Source organism: Mesoplodon bidens (assembly GCF_964165515.1).
Source record: "Mesoplodon bidens genome assembly, chromosome: 10".
In the NCBI taxonomy this organism is placed as follows: domain Eukaryota; kingdom Metazoa; phylum Chordata; class Mammalia; order Artiodactyla; family Ziphiidae; genus Mesoplodon; species Mesoplodon bidens.
Genome location: NC_138172.1, coordinates 7987851 through 8009984, shown reverse-complemented (window position 1 = coordinate 8009984; position 22134 = coordinate 7987851). Strand labels below are relative to the sequence as shown.

The 22134-nt window shown below is 42.4% G+C and overlaps 1 long non-coding RNA gene across 1 annotated transcript in view; it reads right to left on the bottom strand.

Moving 5' to 3' along the window:
- The window catches only part of LOC308623116, a 47921-nt gene that overhangs the window by 24479 nt on the left and 1308 nt on the right, over nucleotides 1-22134 (bottom strand). Inside the window, exon 2 of the long non-coding RNA XR_014016745.1 lies at nucleotides 15479-15610. This is a non-coding gene — a long non-coding RNA (uncharacterized lncRNA). The remainder of the gene's footprint in view (nucleotides 1-15478; nucleotides 15611-22134) is intronic.

Sequence of the window (22134 nt, the reverse complement as noted above, 5' to 3'; positions counted from 1 at the left end):
GTAAATAAAATACATAAATTAAGAAAAAAAAAGACCCAATGAAGGGCAGAGATGTTAGATTCCAAGGTACTGTCTCCAACCAGTGAATATTCACTGTGTGCATGCTGGGTAAAAGGCTCTGAACAATGTTAGCTCCAACTGTTACCACCAAAAAAACTTAATTCCAACACTTAATTATTCATAGTGCTATACGAGGCCCACGCAAAGAATGTTACACAGACACCATCTATGTCCAATATGTGCACAACATCTGGTGGTTTTTAAATATGTTCACAAATTAGTTGACGCCTCCTTCCTTTAAAACATGGAGTTTAATTTACTGCCCCTTGAAAATGAACAGATTTAGTGACTCACTTCTAAGAAATAGTATGTGATAAAAGGGATGTTCTCTCTCTCTCTCTCTCTCTCTCTCTCTCTCCCTCCCTCCCTCCCTCCCTCCCTCCCTCCATTCTAGGCTTTGGAACCAAGCAAGGCACCACATTTTGAGGAAGCCCAAGTCACAGGGAGAGGACACATGAGGATGTTCAGACAACAGCCCCAGGTAGGTCCTCAGCCAACAACCAGAATCAACCACCAGACAGGTGAGTGAACAAAACTAAGATGACTTCAGCCCCAGCCTTCAAGTCTTCCAACTGAATGTGCCAGGCATGGCAGAGTAGGGCCAGCCATTCTACCTGCCCTAACTGAATTCTGGATCCATAGAAATTGTGTGAGATCATAAATGATGTTTACTATTTTTAAGCCACTATGTTTTGAGGTACTTTGTTACACAGCAATAGATAACTAATACAGAGTCCAGGAACAAAATCGTAGATGGTTATTAGCTCAAATGCTAATTCCAATCAACTGAGAGCTGTCTGGAGAAAGTTGTACCAGGGCTGAGCAACAAAGAGAAGATGGAATTGAACTAGCGATGTCTGCCAAGAGCACGGAAGTGGGAAATGACAGCACTTGTGCTTTTTATTTGCCAGCCCTCGTCTAAGACAACTGACTGCAGACCCAGAAAAAGAATGTTTCAAGAGGGAAAGGGAGAAAAAGACACGTAGAGGGGGTAGCAAAAAAAGAACTAGGCTTGGAGACAAGATACAAGGCTTCAAAGCTCAGCTACTTACCAGCTGTGGGAACCTAAGCTAGCCATTTAACCTCTCTGGTCCTCAGCTCCTTCACCTGCAAAATCACAGGACTGTTGTGAGGGTTAAACTAAATGTGATCATGATACAAATGTCTGGCAGTAGGTCCTCAACAAATGGGAATGTGGTGGGAGTCCTGGCAGAACCTAAGCAAAATTTGGATGTGGGAGATGGATTTGAGGTCTATTTGACTCTCAAATACAGCATTGTCACAGCATTCAAGGCCTTCCCAAAGCTTTATTTCCTAAGTATGTTCTGTGACATACTAGGACTGTAGGGTGTTAATAGCACATTCTGTGAAATACTGATTATGTGGGATCTTAATAGGTATTACACAGATAACAAGAATTTGCTTACATCCACTTACCATATGACCCAGCAATCCCATTCCTGGGTATTCACCTTAGAGAAGTAAAACTTTATGTTCACACAAAAACCTGTACATGAATGTTTATAGCAGTTCCATTCATAATCACCAAAGGCTGGAAACAACCCAGATGTCCTTCAACAGGATAAACAAACTGGGACATCCATACCATAGAATACTACTCAGCAGTGAGAAAGACCTAACGCTTGATACATCCAACATGGATGTGTCTCAAAGGTATTACCCGAGTGAAAGAAGCCAGTCTCAAAGGCAGTATAATTCTATTTATATGACTTTCTTGTAAAAAAGAAAACTAGGGCTTCCCTGGTGGCGCAGTGGTTGAGAGTCCGCCTGCCGATGCAGGGGACACGGGTTCGTGCCCCGGTCCAGGAGGATCCCACATGCCACGGAATGGCTGGGCCCGTGAGCCATGGCCGCTGAGCCTGCGCGTCCGGAGCCTGTGCTCCGCAACGGGAGAGGCCACAACAGTGAGAGGCCCACGTACCGCCAAAAAAAAAAAAGAAAACTATATTGGTGAAGAACATGTCATTGGTTGCCAGAGCTTGGGGGAGTAGGGGATATGACTATAAAGGGATAGCACCAGGGCATTTTGGGGTATGATGAAACTGTTCTGTATCCTGACTGTGGTGGTGGTTACACGAATCTATGTATGTGTGAAATTTTACAGAATTGTACACCAAAAAAAAAGTTATTTTTACTGTATATTATTTTTTAAAATAAAAGCAAAATAAGATGTCACTTAAATTTGGGAAAGTTTGGGTTAAAGTGAAATAGGGTGCTTTACAACAGGACTTCTCAGAGCCTTTGCATTTTTAATCACATATTTAATTTAATATGTATTAATTTAATTTAATACTTATCTAATCACAAATGAGCATCTGTGATTCTCAAAGACTAGAAGAGAATATGTAGCATTTCTCTAACTTATTTGACCAAGAAACCTTTCTTTCCTAGAGCATCTCTGGAGCCTGCTGTTTCCTAGATTCACCCTGAGAAATTCAGATCTGGTAACAGGTATGAGCTGGGATCCATGGAAGACTAAAATGACAGGTTGTGAGTCAGGTTCTACTTAACACTGCAGTCTCAGTGCCTATACAAATGCCAGGATGAGAAGGTTACAAATAATAAAAAGTAATGGGTACTTCTGCGATTTTAAAAATTATATATATATTATATATATATATATATAACTTAAACACACACAAATCAATCTCTGTCTCTCTCTAACATGTACTTATTCATATGTTTATATGCACTGAAAAAAGTCTAGATGTTAGATGAATTTTACCAAAAGGCTGACAGTGACTAAACCTGGGTGGTAAGATACTGGGTAATTTGAAATAATTTTTCTCTTTTTGCTATTCTATATTTTCAGATTTTCCTGAAAAGAATGTTGTGAATTACTTGTAAAAAAAACAAAAAACAAAAAAAACACAGGATTTAAAATAAGAAAATCAAGAAGTTAAATTAGCTATCATTCATTTGAACACCTGCTGTGTTCCAGGAACCATGCAGAGCACCGTCCATACATTATCTTTCTCACTGAATCCTCACAATTTATGTGGGAGACACTATTACGATTCCCACTTTAAAGATGAGGAAATGAGACTTGATGCAATTTGCCCTAGTCTGATGTGGGATGACTCTGGAATACAATTATGGAAGCAAACTTGTACACATCCAGTTATTCTCATACACACTCCACTTTAGGGACAGCTGGCTCAGTTGGCAACTATCGAAGACTCAAAACCCAGATATAAGCACGCTTCCCAGTCCCAAATATCCTAATAATTCTCTCCTAGATAAGTAGCCATGTGGTAGAAAAACTTGGCCACAACATATAGGGTCTCCTTTTTTTTTTTTTTTTTTTGCGGTATGCGGGCCTCTCCGCCCAGCCGCTCCGCAGCATGTGGGATCCTCCCGGACCGGGGCACGAACCCGCGTCCCCTGCATCGGCAGGCGGACTGTCAACCACTGTGCCACCAGGGAAGCCCTAGGGTCTCCTTCTTACAAGAGGTAGAGCCCCCATTCCTCAAATCTAAGCTGATCTTGAGACTTGCACTGACAGAATATGGTAGAAGTGACATCATGGAAGTTCCAGAAGCCTTGCAGCTTCCACCTTTATCCTCTTGGAACCCCAAGACCACCATGGTGTGAAGAAGCCCAAAATGAAATACCACATAGAGAGAGAGGCCCAGACATTCCTGATAGCCCAAATGAGCCCATCCCCCAGGTGACCTTCCAAATGAATGCAGCCATGTGAGTGAGTCCAGGCAAAATCAGCAGAAAAACTACCCAGCAAACCCATAAAATAGTGAAAAGTAATATATCGTAATATACTGTAATATACTGAGAGCCTATCTCAAGTGACTGAGGTGCCTATGCTGGGTCAATGCTGCAAAAAAACTACTAAAAAAAGGGCTTTTACAGTGAGGTAAAAGCCCTTTCAGTGAGGCTCTCTTGCACTTCTTTTCCTAACACATAGATCAAGCCCACACTCCATGCCCAGAGAGTGATTACAGATCTCACGCTCCCTTCTAAACAGACCAAAGGGTTCTTCTTCAGAAAACAGAACTACATACAACTAAACAGATACTGGTAAGAACGTGTGGAAGATTACGCAAAAAAGAATGTCAAGAGAGCTCTTTCTACGTGAAAGCAAGGCATTGTTTACATAGGAAAATGTGTGCTGAAATCAATTAATTTTTTTTCCTTTGCTTTTACAGCACATTAGGTTTTTCTTCCAAGATTTACTGAATCATGAAACATATTAACTGTGGCAGGCTGAGTTTCAATTAAAGACAGAAGGCAAGGGTCATTTACCTACAACTAAATGTTTCTTCAATAATAACAGTCTCATGAGCAAAAGGAACTTGCTCCGAAGAGAATATGATGATTGTGAATATAGCTGTCATTTTTATTCAGACACAAATGGCTCTAGACCAGAAAATCAAATTAGCTCAAAACATGATATGGAACCCACTGCTAATACCAGGAAATGTTTCTTGCACATGGGTAATTCCCTATCAAAATCAGCAACCATGATGATAGGAAAAAAATACCCTAGCTTCTTGACTTATCATCTCTCTTGACAGGATGCCTTAGCATATTTTAGTTTTACAAAATACCAGAATGTTATCACAGATTAATCAGATTCTGAAAATAAAATTATAGTCTATATTTTAAAAGCTATAGCACCACAAAATACTGCAGTGGTGTTTGGGGTTTGATGATGACAATCCTTTTCAGAAGAAAGTGTCTCACGGTGGGGGTTGAGGAGGGAGAGTACAGATGGTATCTGGTGGCTCCTTCACAGTGGGTCACTTTGCATTCCTTAGTCTCTTTTAAATGCTATCTACAGAGCACCCTCTCAGTCTTTCCTTCCTCTCCATTTCTCATATTTCTTGGCCCATTCCCTTTGTTGATTTCAATCACTTGGCCCTTTCTAATTCCTCCTTTCCTTGAACCCTAGTCCTCTCTTTACTGCCTTACCTGATACACAAAGAGCGTAACTGCTCCTCACATGACAGCCCTGCACTCTCTGGTATTAGCACAAAGAAAGAATTCTCTCTCAGACAGGGTCTGGTTACCGTGCAATTTCCCATGTCCTTTTCTCAAAGATTCAAGTCAATCCCAGTCTCTCTCTCTCTCTCAGCATCCAATCTCTGATAAAACAGTGAGTATATTTGGATAATATTCAGATGGAGTGAAAGTAGATTTAATCATGAGCAACTTTTAGATGATACTTTCAAACATTTCCCTAAACTGGTAACAGACACAGCTTCTAACATATAGCAGTGGAAATTACGTTCAAATCAACGCTTACTGAGTGTCTGCCACCTGCCACACCCCATGCTGGGGATAAAGATCTACATAAGGCTTAGGCTCTGCTGTCAGGGAGAAAGCCTTGCACAAATTATAAAGAAAAGCAAAGAATAACAATCAACTGTTTGATGGAAAACCTGGCAAACATCACCTAGTAACACCAGTTGGAGAGAATTCAGGATTCTGAGCTTCATTTCTTCATTCTTAATATTAATGATATTAATAATAATACTTGCTTCACAGGATGATTATTATATAGGGAGTAAAATTAGAATATGATTGAATGTATCTTGCAACTGTGCAACTGAATTTCAATTCCAGTCAAGGGAATTCCATTCCATTCAGCATTTACTTTGGGCAGCACCTACTTTGGGCCAGGCCCTGTGCTACAGAGATTGGAAATAAAAATAATCCCTGAAACCAAAGCACCCAAGGACTGAGGGAGTAAGTAGGGAGACACATTAAGAAAATATAATACAGTGTGATTATGTGCTATAATAGAGATACAGAAAATGTACCAGATCTTAGATGAGGGATGAAAGTATCCAGCCAGGGGTATGGAGAGTAGGGAAAGAAGGAAAAGGGCATCAAGTGATGCTATAGAAACAAAGTAGATGATAATAAGAGTGACTATCTTTCATTAAGGCCCTTCTATGTACTAGTTAGTATATTAAACACTTTACAGACAATATATTCACAATAAATAAAGACAAGATAGAGGGTTCCCCTTCTTGAAAACATGGTACCCTATTAACTTACAGAGTTTGGCTTTGGTGGCAGCCAGGTGTATTGGCCTGGAGAGACTAACAGTCAGTTGCCCAGATGGAAGGGAGAAAGCACTGAAGCAGAAGTGAAAAGTGATGGGTTTTCATCCTGCTCTGTCACTATGTGGCTCTAGGGATGTCCCTTAGCTCACTAGTCCTCAGTTTCCTCAGCTGCAAAATGGAGATTTAACACCAGCTGACCTTGTGGGGTTGCTGGGATAATGGATGTGTAAAAAGCTTTCAAGTCTGTTGAGCACTCTTCAGGGTAAAGCCCGGGCTGGAAACTCACTTGCCTACAGGGCCAGGTCACCCTCCACTCAGGTGGAGGATGGTGACTACATGCTGACCATAAACATGTAAACCCCAGACTGGTTGGAACCAGAAGGTTGATGATTAAGGTTCCTGAAACATCATCCCATTAACTCACCACCAACCAATCAGAAGAAAGTCATACACCCCACAGCCCTTACCCCGAATGTTGCCTTTAAAAACCCTTCCCTGAAAGCCATGAGGGAGTTCGGGTCTTTTGAGAATGGGCCACCCATACTCCTTGCTGGGCCCTGCAATAAAAACTGTACTTTCCTCCACCACTCAGTGAAGTAAATTGGCTTTACTGCATGATGGGTAAGCACACCCAACTTTGATCTGGTAACAGTAGAAAACTCCAAAGTTTAAACCTTGGTAAGTGAAAGAATACATAACCACTAACAGAAAAAAAACTAAAAGGAAAGATTGATGTATGGGCAAAAATATGATATGTTCACTTTTCCATATGCTGGTTTTGGAGTCATGGTACACAAAGGTCTGGAAGAAATATCCATCAGTTTTTGCAATTATGAGACTTGTTTGAGAGTTATCAAAATTATAGATCAATTTAGGAATAATCAGCGTAGAGGTGGAAACTAAGCCACAGGATACCCTCTTCCCCACTCCCCCATTTTCCTCAGCCAGGCTAATCCCTTCTCACTGACAGGGGCTTCATTTTGAGGGGCCTGCTTCCTATACCAGCTTCAGGTCCTCCTAATAAGCTCCCAAAGGAGCACTGAATTACATTTATCCCTGAGCACAGCTCTGGGTTCCAGGGTGGTAACCAAGCACCATCAGCAGGTAGTTTAAGGAAATAAGCCCTGGAGGAAGCTCCTTAGATGTGCAAGGAGAATTAACTTTGGGATTTTACCACATTTATGGGACACAAGTCAAGTGTGGACAGAAATGTCATGGCCTCCTTGTCACATGCCAATGGTGCCCTCTACTACAGAGACTGATTATTACAAAATCCCAAAGTCCAAGGCACCTAGACACCAGTAGGTTTTAAATAAACTTCAGAAGCTAAGAACCATGCTTGCAATCTTCTGGCTGCTTGTACTCATGAAAATATGCTTGAGCATTGTCAACCAATTCTGTAAGTACTTACAAAGTGCCTACCATGCATTTGGCCCTGAATGACCCACGGTCTTTTCCTTCACACTGAACCTCTGAAGTCACACAGTCTCATCTTTAAATTCCAACTGTAACCTCTATTGGCTCTATGAATCTGATTAAGTTATCTAACTGTTCAGGGCCTTGGTTTTCTCATCTACAAAAATGGAATTAAAATGCTGCATTCATATATTTATGTGTTCATGGGTACCTTCATCCATTCAAAGCTCCTACCATGTAGCTTTGACTACACTGAGCGCAGGGTACTCTCACAGTGTTGAGGAAAAACGTTTTCTCAACCCTCTTAGGGTGCCTAGCTGGGTCTGAAAGTTAAACTGACATAGACAGATTAACAGGAGAAAAGCATACAAATTAATGAAATATAAGTTTTATGTTACATGGGAGGCTTCATAAGGAAATGAGGACCCAAAGAAACAGTTAGACCTGAGAGGTTAATGCTAGGTTTGGTGGAGAGTGGATAGTCAGGGAGGAACAGGGGAGGTTAAGGAGTAGGAGGGAAACTTAGCAAGATCTGCTTGTTAGGATTCTTCTCAGGGTCCCTGTGTCTTCAGAGATGAGGATGTACCTTTCCTCCAGGTACAGATATCCCCCACTTTTCAAAAGCTCACTTTATGCCACTTCACTTTTACAAAAGACCTACATTTTCCTGCTTCTGCTAACTGAAAGAAATCTGAAGAGGATTTTCATTTTTACAAAAAAAAAAAAAAGAAGGAAAATGAAAAAGACAGAAAAATGAAAATAGCATTTAGCGTTTGTTTTGCAGCGAGCACACACCCAGAGCAGCGTGGCTCCTCAAAGCTCCTTCCCCAGGAACTACACTCAGCATCTCAGCACTAGGCACCTCACCTTTGAACGGTGTCTGTGAGTATCTGTGCTTTATCTTGATTTACTTTGTGCATCCATTAGCAAGATGTGTCCTGAGGTAATTGCTTCTTCACCTTGTGCCACTTTGTCTTACGAAAGGTTTCACAGGAATGCTCTACTTTCGGATAGCAGGGGAAACCTGTATAGGGAGGGCACTTCTCACATGAAGGTTTTATGACTTGCTTCAGGGGAGAAAGGTAGGGAGAAGGTCAGAGTGACCCTCCTGCTTCTGCTGTGTTCTCAAATTCCTTCAGCTTAAAATATACAATATACCAAGGTGTCATATTTTGAGGTAGTGTGTCCTGAAGCCCATCACAGGTATGGTCCCTGGAGCACTGGAGCTCAAATCTTACTGGGTTGTTAGGAAAATCAAATGAGATCATATGTGCAAGTTACAAGACACAGTGGTTCATGTATAAAAGTGACATTCAATAAATGCTAGTTTCCTTCTGAAGGGTACCAGCATACGCCATATGAAATTATGCCTTTTTGGCATATGGATTATTTTAAGCTAAAGGGAATTGAGAACAAGCAGAGGCAAGAAAAGCTCTTCACCTCCCCCTAACTGCTTAAAACTAGAGTATAAATTTCCCCTTTTGTAAAGGAAACTTATATTTATGAAGGAACTTTCCATTTGTAAAGGTGTCTCTGTACCAGGAAGAAAGACAACTTTTATCACCTAAGAAACTCTTATCTACATAATAAGACAATTATCATATATTTCCTCCTCTCACTCTGTCATAAGTTTTCTCTCCTACCCAGAAGCCCAAAACCCCTTTTCCTTTGTCTAGCCTAAGATGGTATATAAACCTCAATCATCTGGCCACTTCCTTGAGTCTTGTTTCTTTGTGAAACTCCCATGTGTACCTATATAATTAAAACTGGTTTTCTTCTCGTTAATCTACATATTATCAATTTGATTCTTAGGCAGAGCCACGAACCTAGGATGATAGAGGAAAAAGGCTTTTCCTCCCCTGCACGTCCTTCCTATAGGTCACGGAACACAAACTCAGGTGCCTCTGGTGGCCAACACAAATGAGTGCAGCAGCAGGGACTGTGGCGACCTAGAGAGCTCCCGTCCACACTAAAGGGCAGTGACCCACTCAGCATCAGCCAGTCATTTCTGGGAGGGACTGCAGGGCCAGCGTTACAGATCTTCCAGTTTTAAAGAAAAGCAGGAAAACTGGGTGTGGAATATGCCTATTTTTAAATGTTGGCAACTAATTCTAAACCCTAGGTAGACCACATAAAATACATCAGACCCAGGGGCTGCCTGTTTGCAACTACTGCAAGAGCGCTGGGCACGCAGACAACTCCCAGTTTTAAGTACCGTCTGAGGCGTTATTATGCAGCAAGATCACGGGACTCTCCAGTAAAATTCTTATTTCACTCCAGCGTGGGCTCAATCAATCAGCCTAACTCTCTTCACACTCCAGTGAAACAGGAACCTGGTGCGACAGGATCCTTATCACCAGAGGAAAGGACAATCTCACCACGGGTCATCAGTTTGCATTATATAAATGAATCTAAGGGCTCGATGTGAGGAAACAATGAAAATGCACTCACAGGGCAGTGAGGCGCAAGCAGTGCAGGAACCCAGTTGTGCTGATCAGACTTACAGAGCCAATCACAAATACAGCAGGAGCATTCAGTCAGCACTTTCAGGTGATATTGTCCCAGTGTGATACTCACTGCTTTCACGCTTCCTTCATCTCTGACTCATTCTTCCCCGTTCAATCTATTTTGTTTATGGATTTAATATCTGGCACTATCCCTCTAAAGGCTTTACCACTTTCCTCTGTCTTCTCTTCCTCCTCCTGTTCCAGAGCAGGGCAGAGGGAAAACCAAATAATAAAAAGTGACAGATGTAAAAAGATATGGATATTTATAATGCTTCAGTTTGGGGCCCCAAATGAAGCTGGCAACAGACATAAGACTGGAGCTGCCTCATCCCTTGCAGGAGAGTCTAAGCATTGTTGCCTCTGACAAATGCCATGCTTTATAAAGCCCAGTAATTATAATTTGGTGCTAAAGACCCACACTTTCCATCTGAATGTGTTTCTTTTATTTTGCCACTTAAGGGCAACTGAGCATTCCATGAATCAGGGATGACCTGATAGACATGAGTCACTTAGAAGTCCACCATATGCTCTGGGAAGACCAACATCCAGTAGTCTTCTCACCTGTTGGGAAGGTTCGGGGACAATGAAATTGGTACCCAGCCGCATTCCTTGCTGTTCATGGGACAAAAAAGCCCTATGGAAGAGAGGCTGAACTGCCCACAAGTGGAATATGCTACAACCTGTATGATGGACAGGGGAGTTCCTTTAAAAACCCTACTGTTAGAAGAGACAATAGGACCACTAAGAGAAAATCACCATAAAGGAGGAAGTCTGGCAGGGTGGCTATCTTAGTCATCTCAGGCTGCTGTAACAAAATACCGCAGCTAAAATAAATATTTGGATTACGTTTCATGAGACTGAAAATGACTTTTGTGGGAATCTGAGCTTGGCGGTACCCTATGTGTATGGTTACAAATAGCCCTAAATTGCCAAATACAGTGGGAACTTGTTAGCACTTATATTACTTTACCTCACTGACACGTGATACTGTTGACAATTCCTCCTCTGAAATTCTCCCCTCCCTTAAAAATTCTCCCCTCTGAACCTCTCTGGCCACTTTTGGGATGCTACAGACAAGCCTGGTGCAGGTGGAGCGGCAGTAAGAAGAGAGAACACAAGAGGAAGTACCTGTGGAACAGTGAGCAATTGCCTTAAGAAGTAATACCCAGACCCCTGAGGGCTACAGACCCCTTCCCCAGCCTGAAGAGCAGTGAATGGCAGATCAGACTTGAGAGGGACTGCACTGACCCCTGAACTCTGGTCACACAGCTCCACGAGGAGCAGAAGAAACCCCAGCATCTATCCATTCAATGTTTGCTCGCACATTAGAGAGTAAGCGGAAATGAAAGCAACCTTGAACTTGTCCAACTGTTCATTCTCACCAGGCTTTGAACTTCGAGTAGCCTATCACGGGCTGGCCTCGCTCCCCACTCTTCAGTCTTCTCTGGGACCTCCTCTTTCTCACCCTGCCCTGAACTGTAGGGGTTCTACAAGGGTCCCTGTTCAGCCCCTTTCTCACTGTTCACTCTCCAGGTAACTATAACAACCAACCAGTTTTAACCATCACTCATTCACTGATGGCCCCTAATTCTGCATCTACTGACCAGAACTGAGCTTCAGACTAGTGTACCACAGCTTAGTATGTGTCCCACAAACCCCTCAAACTCCACATGTCCAAAACTGAATTGATTTTCTCCTTCCACAATCCTGTCCTCCTCTTAATTCTCTTTCTTGATCAACGGGACCTCCATTAACTCAGCTGAACAAGTCAGAGAACCAAAACCCTGTCATCAGAATTGGCTCTGAGTTTCTTTAAATGCATATTAGAAGGTACTCTAAGGCAGCGGTCCCCAACCCCTCTTTGGCACCAGGGACCGGTGCTGTGGAAGACAATTTTTCCATGGACGGGGTAGCGGGGAGGTGGTTCAGGCGGTAATGTGAGCGATGGGGAGCGATGGGGAGCGACGGGGAGCGGCAGATGAAGCTTCGCTCACTTCCCTGCTGCTCGCCTCCTGCTCTGTGGCCCAGTTCCTAACAAGCTGCAGACCGGTACCAGTCTGCAGCTCAGGGGTTGGGGACCCCTTCTCTAAGGATATACATGAATCATGCTAGCTCTTTTAAAAGATCAGTGTTGGGACTTCCCTGGTGGTCCAGTGGCTGAGACTGCACGCTCCCAATGCAGGGGACCTGGGTTCGATCCCTGGTCAGGGAACTAGATCCCACATGCCACAACTAAAGATCCTGCATGCTGCAACTAAAGATCCCGCATGCCACAACTAAAGATCCCGCGTGCTGCAACGAAGATCCCACATGCCACGACTAAGACCTGGTGCAGCCAAATAAATAAATATTTTTTTAAAAAAAGATCAATGTTGTTATTGACTTGGAGGTGTGGTGTGTGTTTATAGTTCTCAGAGGACTACTGAATATGTCTTCAATAAGCTTTTCCTTCTCTAGACACACTGACTTATCCTTGGTTCTTACTTACATTGTCTTTTGCCTGAATCACTGCAATAAGCTCTCATGAAATCTCCCTCATTCATATTCGAATAACCACGGCTGCCAAAGGGATTTTTGAAAATTTTAACTATATTTAAATACCTTTCTTCTTATTACAGAATTAATACATGTTTATTGCAGACATCTGAAAGAGTTTGTAATAGCACAAAAAGATAATCACCATTAACACTGTATTATATATACTTCCAGCCATTTTCTATAAATAAACATACATCTTCAGATAAAAAGGATTATACTATACATACTTTATATGCCCTCCTTTTTTTTTTTTTTGCGGTATGCGGGCCTCTCACTGTTGTGGCCTCTCCCATTGCAGAGCACAGGCTCCAGACGCGCAGGCTCAGCGGCCATGGCTCACGGGCCTAGCCGCTCCGCGGCATGTGGGATCTTCCCGGACCGGGGCACGAACCCGTGTCCCCTGCATCAGCAGGCGGACTCTCAACCACTGCGCCATCAGGGAAGCCCTGCCCTACTTTTTAAAATTAGAGTTGTGAACAATTTCTTAGTATAAAATTACCTAATATAAAAATATTTTATTATTATTTTTTTAATTTATTTTATTTGAATTTTGGCTGCATCGGGTTTTAGTCATGGCACACAGGGTCTTCGTTGAGGCATGCAGGATCTTTTGTTGTGGTGCACAGGTTTTTCTCTAGTTGTGGCGTGTGGATTTTCTCTTCTCTAGTTGTGGCGCACAGGCTCCAGGGCACGTGGACTCTGTAGTTGTGGCGTGTGGGTTCCAGAGCATGTGGGCTCTGCAGTTTGTGGCATGCAGCCTCTCTAGTTGAAGCGTGAGAGCTCAGTAGTTGTGGCGCATGGGCTTAGTTGCACTGTGGCATGTGGGATCTTAGTTCCCTGACTAGGGATCGAACCAGAGTCCCCTGCATTCTAAGGCAGATTCTTTACCACTGGACCACGAGGGAAGTCCTTAAAACTATTTTAAAAGATCCTATAATAAACATCTTTGTACATGCATCTTTGTTCATATCATAATTATCTCTTTTGGGGTAGAATTGCGAGGTCAACGAGGATGCATATATTTTATTTTTTATTTATTTATTTTTTTGCGGTACGCGGGCCTCTCACTATTGTGGCCTCTCCCGTTGCGGAGCACAGGCTCCGGACGCGCAGGCCCAGTGGCCGTGGCTCACGGGCCCAGCCGCTCCGTGGCATGTGGGATCCTCCCGGACCGGGGCATGAACCCGTGTCCCCTGCATCGGCAGGCGGACTTTCAGCCACTGCACCACCAGGGAAGCCCAAGGGATGCATATTTTTAAGACTTTGAATCTTTGCCAAATACTCCATGGAAAGGTTTTATTTATTTATTATACTTCCACCAGTAAAGTGATCATTTTAATGCAAAAATCATATTGTTACTCAAAGACTTAGAAAAAACTTACAGGTTCAAAAACACAGGCCAGAGAAGGCTCGGAAATAAGGCTGTTGTAGTCATTTGGGCAGGCAAGTTTCCACGTATAGTTGTGGCCCACTAGAGTCTCCTGACGAAACATGAAGAGTTCAAAATATGAAAGTTCTTTCTTCAACTCTTAGAACAAATGCCATGCAAGGCCAAGGACTTTCATTTTTATATATGACTAAGTACTTAATAGCTTTCTTCATTAATTATTAAGAGTGATTGGCTTCCCTGGTGGCGCAGTGATTGAGAGTCCGCCTGCCGATGCAGGGGACACGGGTTCGTGCCCCGGTCCGGGAAGATCCCACATGCCGTGGAGTGGCTGGGCCCGTGAGCCATGGCCGCTGGGCCTGCACGTCTGGAGCCTGTGCTCCTCAGCGGGAGAGGCCACAGCAGTGAGAGGCCCGCATACCGCAAAAAAAAAAAAAAAGAGTGATAAAATTTTATAGTCTCAAAAAAAAAAGTGCAGTACTGCCAATTATCAAAAACTTGGCTGCCACAGAAAGTTTGGTAATGATGCAAATTTCCTGCCACACATGTGACAGCATAGATTGCTGGAATTTCCACAGTTTTCAGGAATGATTTTGAGGGGACTGGGGAGACTTCAGTGTCATAAGTTTCAAATACAGCCCTTCTTGTATGTGTTATTTCACGGGTCAAATATAGTTGTTTTTCTGGTTTTATCATATTGTTCATGCATAAACATTATGATGTTGCCACTTGGCATTGCTATTTTGTTCCTCCCTAAATCTTTGTTATCATCAAATTCTCTTCTCACAAGAAGTGGAATGGATGGGTTAGGTGTATTATGAGGTCTTTTGTGCCAATTAAGTTAACATATTTGCAAATCATTGGTCTGAATGCCTCAAAATCTCACTCCCCTGAGTCTACGTTGATTTACTAAGTTGGTTAACCTAGTAAAGAGACCTAGTAAATTATTGCCTATAAGGTGATCAGATGTTTGAAGGAAGGAAAGAAAACAGAGTGGCCGAAAGCAATTTTGGGAAAGAGTGACAGGAGGCTCACAGACTCACCCTTTCTCCTCCCAACTCTTGGTTTTTAAAACAGTGGTCTTATGTGACAGAATATATGCAGAAATATATATTATATGAATATATATATATATATATATATATATATATATATATATATATATATATATATATATATATATATATATATATATATATATATATATATATATATATATATATAAAACAGGACTCAAACATTAGCAGCGGTAAGAGATCTGAGCCACCTATTAGCCTAACAGAAACGTAAACAACACTGTGTTGAGAACTGCACCAATACTGTTTTGTACTCAGCTCAAGCTACCCAGCTGCTGGCCTACGGATTCATGAAACTCCTGCTTTGAATCTGAAAGACTAGCAGGAAAGAGGAGAGAGCTCTTCCTACATAAGTGACTACTGGAGGAAATGGAGATATCTGTATAACTGGTTCTGATGATAGGTTCAAAGTTTCCCCATGATTTTAAAATATATAGGATTTACCTTGACAAACAGCTCATGAGAGGATATGAGAATCTGGTTTTCACCACTCCAGCATGCATCTCAACAGGAATTCCGTAATGTTACCAGCCTGAGGAAGAACTGTTCCACTGCAAGGCAGTACATTTCCATTCCCTTATGGAGAAAAAGGGGATGAGAAAATTAGCTAAATCAGTTCTGCTTGATTCTGCTCACATCTCTACTGCCAAGAGTAGCAGTTACTCACCAGCAGGCACTAGAAACACCCACACACCCAGAGACATGTACAGTCAAGTATTTGTTAGACTATAACTGAATAAGCATGTTGTTTTCCATTATCCAGGCCTCTAGATAAAATATTCAGTACCATCAGAATTTGGCTTGCCTCAACAGCAGAATTTTATGCACAGTCCTAGGTCAGGTATGAATCACAAATAGTTACTTTTCATCTAAGGCAAAGTTCCAATAAGTTTTCTCTGCCCATCCTCTGAGGTAGGTGAGACACCACCAGTGATGGTCCCTGACAGGCCACAAGCAAGGGCAGGAGAGAAGATGCAATGACAGAAAAATAAAAGCAGGGATAAAGTGGAAAGAAAAGAGAGGAAAGACTAAAAGTAATAGAACATTTATAAGACAAATGTGAATGATCTCGTGTTACAGTACTGAATTGCCATAGGTTATATTTATTCAGCATCATCTACCCTATGCCAGACACTGTTTTAAGTGCTTTTATATGCATTATTTAATTCATTCAACACACATTCGTGGCACACCTTCTGTGTGCAAGGCACTGTTCTAAGAATGTTCTGTAGAGAACAAAATAGGTGAAAATCTCCTCCTTCTTGGAACTTACATTTCAGTAGGGAAGATCTTATTTAATCATCCAATAAGGAAAAGAGATAGGAAAAGCATGTGAGAAGGGACAGAAAAAGAGAGAATTTAGGGACAGGGAGATAAAGGAGATAAAGGTCAGAGTGAAGTGTCCTTTTCAAGGCTTTCAGATGCTAGAAAGAGGATAAGTCTCTGTTCATGCCTCAGGTCCTCCAACATAAAGGTTTTGGAAGGTCTCCAACATAAAGGCTTTGGAAGGTCTCACCATAACCAATTTAGTGAAAAGCCTGAATTGGAAATGTTTGAAGAAATATACTTCTATATTATGTCAAATGTATATAGCAATTTGAAATGCTAACGAAGTCTTTCTGAGTAGATATCCAGCAATATTGTTTTAATAAAAATACAAGACCGATTTGTAACAAGCAACATTCACCTGCACATATAACCCTTGTTTCTCTCAGTCTATTTCAGTGAAAGAGGAAAAAAAAACCCAGTGACCTAAGAAAAGATAAACCAGATATTTGGCTGAATCCCTCACCGGCACCAATTATAATACCAATAGATGCCATTTATTGAGGACTTTCTATTTGCTGTATAACAAACTATCCCAAAACTTAGTCGTTTCACAGCAATGAATTATTATTTCTCATAATTATATAGGTTGGCAGGTCAGTTCAGGTCTCAACAGCTCACTCACATGGCTGCATTCAGGTGGGACTCCGGCTCCCTGATGCCTCTTTCTCCATGTGGTCTCTTACCACACAAGAATCTAGGCTGAGCTTCCCTACAAAGTGGCACAAGTGGTCCAAGAGAGCAAAAGTGGAAACTGCCAGGCCTCTTAAGACCTGGGCTTGGAATTGGCCAACAACACATCTGCCACTTCCTACTGGCCAGAGCAAGTCATAAGCCCAGGCACATTTCTAGAGGAAGGGAAATAGATCCCACCTCTTTTTGGGAGGAATACTGATCCTTACAACGATGAGAACTGTTGGCAACCATTTTGCAGGCAAGCCATCTCATTTGCCACATGCCAAAAACTATACTATCTCAATGAATCTTCAACAGCAACCTATGAAATAGTCACCATTTTATCCCTATTTTACAATGAAGGAAAATTAGTTCCTGAAAGGTTAAATATCCTCCTGCAAGTAGGTGGCATACCTAAGACCAGATCTTAATCACCTTCAGAGTTCCAACTGACAACTATCCCTCAATACAACAGTCAGTAGAGTTAGAGGCATTGAACCCCATGTTCCCTCCCCCTTAGGGAAGCAGGAAAGCATGGCAATGAAGAGCTTGAACTTGGATCAAATTGCCTTGGTTCAAATCTTGACTCTAAGTCTCATTAGCTCTGTGACTTTGGGCTAGTTACTTAGACTCAAGTTCACAATCTGCAGAACAGGGCTGGTAACAACATCTACTCCACAGGACTATTATGAGATAACGCATGTAAAGCACTGCCTGGATAGAGTGTGTGCTCCATAAATGTTAATTACTTTTGTTATCCCCTGCGTGTCCTGACTAGTTTACCCTGAATCAAGCAGTACTACAGTCCCAAGACCATGGTCTCCGAGGCTGCTGCTGACCAGTGATCTTGAGTCTATGCAACTTGATCATCATCGTCCCTGTTGGCCTTGCTTCTAATTCTGCTTTGCCTCTAGACCCATGCTGCTGCTGCAGTAACCACTGCAGAGGGTCCTGCTTCACTGTGGTCCCTCTCTGCTCACTAGTTGCACTTCCTGCTTCCTTCTGGAGCTTCCACTTCATGCTACAGATCTGGTGGCTGTCCGTGTTTATCTAACAACATTCTCCCTTTGTCAGTGCTCTGTTAATTCTTCTGATTACACATAGGAAGAATGGCTCTCAGGGTCAACCCCATTAATACCTCGCTTCGTCTTTGACTATTTAAAAAAGGCTCACAAACATCCCTTTCTAACAAGGGAAGAGGGAACAGAAGTTTCTCCAGTTCCAAACATTTGCTGGATGTTTCCTGTACCAACTCAGTTCCTTTTCTGCTGTCTGTGCTTTCAAAGAACTGCCGTGTTTCAGAATGAGTGACCACTAGGTGGCAGGGGTGTTTTGCTCCCCAGCTCATTACCTTCTTCCTCCTTGCAGTCTCAATTACAGCCAAAATACAGTTCTTTTTAAGATGAATGAGTTGCTTTTAAATAAACGTACTTATCCATAGGAAGTTCAAGGTGAATGATAAATTTCAAGTACATTCTCTTGAAAATTCACTGTGATGTCACTAATTCTACTGGAGAGTTCTCGCAGGAGTTATATTAGTTAAAGCAGTTTTATAGCCTTTGGCTTGAAAGGGCATGGGAAAAGTAAACAAATCTCAGCTTGTTCAGGGCACGGCCAAAGCTGATTGTTTTCTTCTCTAGTTGTTATCATCACCTGACAGGCCAAAGGCCCGTTGGGTTAAGAGTTCATGGACTCCTAGTCTATCATATCATTTCATTAATAGGATTGTAGACACATCACTTGTTTCCCAATGAGGTCCCAAAAGGTTTTCTTGGGGACGATGGAATTTTAGTAGTTTCTTGAGTGAGAAGCAGGTGTAGGGGTATCCTTTCTTTCAATTACATCCCCACAGGAATCCAACCTGGCAAGCGGAATCCTAACAAAATAGGTTGGGAGCTATAAAGAAGAAAAGTAGAGAGGGGCTTCCCTGGCGGCGCAGTGGTTAAGAATCCGCCTGCCAATGCAGGGGACATGGGTTCGAGCCCTGGTCCAGGAAGATCCTACATGCCATGGAGCAATGAAGCCCGTGCGCCACAACTACTGAGCCTGCGCTCTAGAGCCCACGAGCCACAACTACTGAGTCCGAGTGCCACAACTACTGAAGCCTGCGTGCCTAAAGCCCATGCTTTGCAACAAGAGAAGCCCGCGCACTGCAACGAAGAGTAGCCCCTGCTCGCCGCAACTAGAGAAAAGCCTGCGCACAGCAACAAAGACCCAACGCGGCCAAAAATATAAATAAATAAAATAAATTATTTTTTTTTTTTAAAAAGGAAGAAAAGTAGAGAAAGGTACAAAGTGGGCAGCAGAAAGGCCAGGAGTGCTGATAAAATCCTCACCTAACAGTATGGGGAATCAAAAGATACTGTCTACAGCTGACAAAACAAAAAAATGTTTCATATATCGCTTAAATTTACCCCAGTAAATTTAACATAGAGGAACAAACTATATTGGGCTGTAACTTTAATGCGAGGGGAAGGGAGGGGGAAATAGGCTAGATCTCAAGTACCACAACAGACTTCACACATAATGCCAAAATTGAAAAAGCAAGACATAGCACTACAAGCATGATATTTAGCGACATGGAGGAAATCACCATGTGAACTAAAGGCAGACGTGGTTAACAGTCCTTGCTTCCGTACAAGAGCAGAGGAAGGGACCGGGCTGGGGAGTGGCTGTACTCTTTAACTTTCGAACCACGATATTGTTTTACCCTTAAGAATAGGCAAGGATAGACAGCTGTTAGGGTAAAATAGATATCTGTGTTCATGGGAGCAACTACCACTCAGTTCCTAATTTGTGTCTCTGTATCTGATAGGAATTATTAAATTTAATTATTTGCTTATTTACTTAGGGGTCACCTTAGGTTACTATAATACAACTACCGGTTAGAAAGGAATTAGAGACTTCAATTTCTACAGGTATGTGTTACTTATTCAAAACTGGCATTTTCAAGCAAGGATGCACTTTAGTCAATATTTTCACAGCAGATCATCAGGGTTTGTCTGATGTAAGCTAAAATACTATTTTGGTTCTGGTTTATTACTCTTTGCAATAAACCAGAACCAGAACTCTAAAGAGCAAATATGTCCATTTTTACTTCCTCTGTAGCATTTTGGCCTGAGCTCTTGAGCGTTCATCCCCCAGCAGAATATGGGCACTCTGAACCAGCAAAATCTGCTAGGTCTGACCCTTAAACTTCCTGTTCTTTACCTTGTTTTCAAACCCACATCCATTTCATCAGCAGTTGACAGGTCATCCCTCAAAATACACCAGGATCTGACAATTCTCACCACACCCACCCCTAATATCCTAGTTTGAGTCATCATTCTCTCTCACTTGGACCACTGAAATGGCCTGGGTACTGCTTCCATTCCTGCACTCTACTGTTCTCCGTGCAGCAGCCAGAGTGATTCTTTTAAAATCTAAGTCACGGTGACAATTTGTAAAACTTTGGCCTATATGACGTACCCATCCCATCTCATCTTCTCCCTCTCTCCTGCTCATTCTCTCCTCCCAGCCTACACTGGCCTCCTGGCTGGCTATTCCTAAACCCTGTTAAACATGTTCCTGCCCTCAGCCTGGAATGCTCTTCGCCCAGATACCCAGTGGCTTGCTTTCTCCTTTCCTTCAGGCTCTGCTTTGTCACCTTATCAAAGAGGCCTTCCTGACCACCTGATATAAAATAGGTTTTCCCCTCCATCTCTCTAGCACTCATTAGTTTTTCTCCATAATACTTATCATCACAGGGATGATATGTGTATTTTTCTGTATTGTCTGTCGTTTCCATTAGCATATAAGCTCTAGAAAAAATTTTCAGTGCTGTATCTTTAGTGCCTGAGAATATCTAGCATGTAATAGATGTTCAAGAAGTTCTGTTGTGGACTTCCCTGATGGCGCAGTGGTTAAGAATCTGCCTGCCGATGCAGGGGACACGGGTTCAAGCCCTGGTTTGGGAAGATCCTACATGCCGTGGAGTAACTAAGCCTGTGCGCCACAACTACTGAGCCTGTGCTCTAGAGCCCACAAGCCACAACTACTGAGCCCATGAATCACAACTACTGAAGCCCGCGAGCCTAGAGCCCGCACTCCGCAACAAGAGAAGCCACTGCAATGAGAAGCCCACTCACCACAATGAAGAGCAGCCCCCCGCTCGCCGCAACTAGAGAAAGCCCACATGCAGCAACGAAGACCCAACGCAGCCATAAATAGAAAAATAAATAACCTTATATATAAAAAAAAAAAGTTCTGTTGCTTCAACGACAGACCTAACATTACAGGTAGTTACTGTCTTAGGGTAATGTTTCCCCATGTATGTGACCTGTTTATGAGAGACAATTTAAATATTATAAAGGTATGCATTAAATAACACTGAATCAAGTGGAAAGAATCTTTTCAATATTTTAATCCCTCTCATTATGTCAAGAAGGTCTCACTTAATGCAATTTTGTCTCTAACACTTGATAATTTATCCTTTTAAAAAGAGAATGGGCCTCACACTTAGAACCTTTTGTAGGGAACACTATCTGGCCAGCATTTAATAACTTTGTTTCCACTGTATTTTTTTTTTTTTGCGGTACACGGGCCTCTCACTGTTGTGGCCTCTCCCATTGCGGAGCACAGGCTCTGGACGTGCAGGCTCAGCGGCCATGGCTCATGCTCCCAGCCCCTCTGCGGTATGTGGGATCTTCCCAGACCGGGGCATGAACCCGTGTCCCCTCCATCGTTAGGCAGACTCTCAACCACTGTGCCACCAGGGAAGCCCCTCCAATGTATTTTTTTTAATGGCACCATCTATTTTAATTATGTAACACGTTAATCTCATTTAAAGCTTACAAGAACTCTTATGAGAGAAGTAGCATTTTGCATATGAGGAAACTGCAGATGAGTTTCCCATGAGACCAAAGTTTCCTTTAAGACAAACTTCACCAATTTAATTATTTTAAACTGTACAATTCAGTGTTTCTTAGTAATAGTCACAATGTTGTGCAACCATCACTACTTCCAGAACATTCTCAACACCCCAAAAAGAAACCCCATACCCTTTAGCTATCACTCCCCAATCTCCTCATTCCCCCCAGCCCTAACCTAAACAACCACTA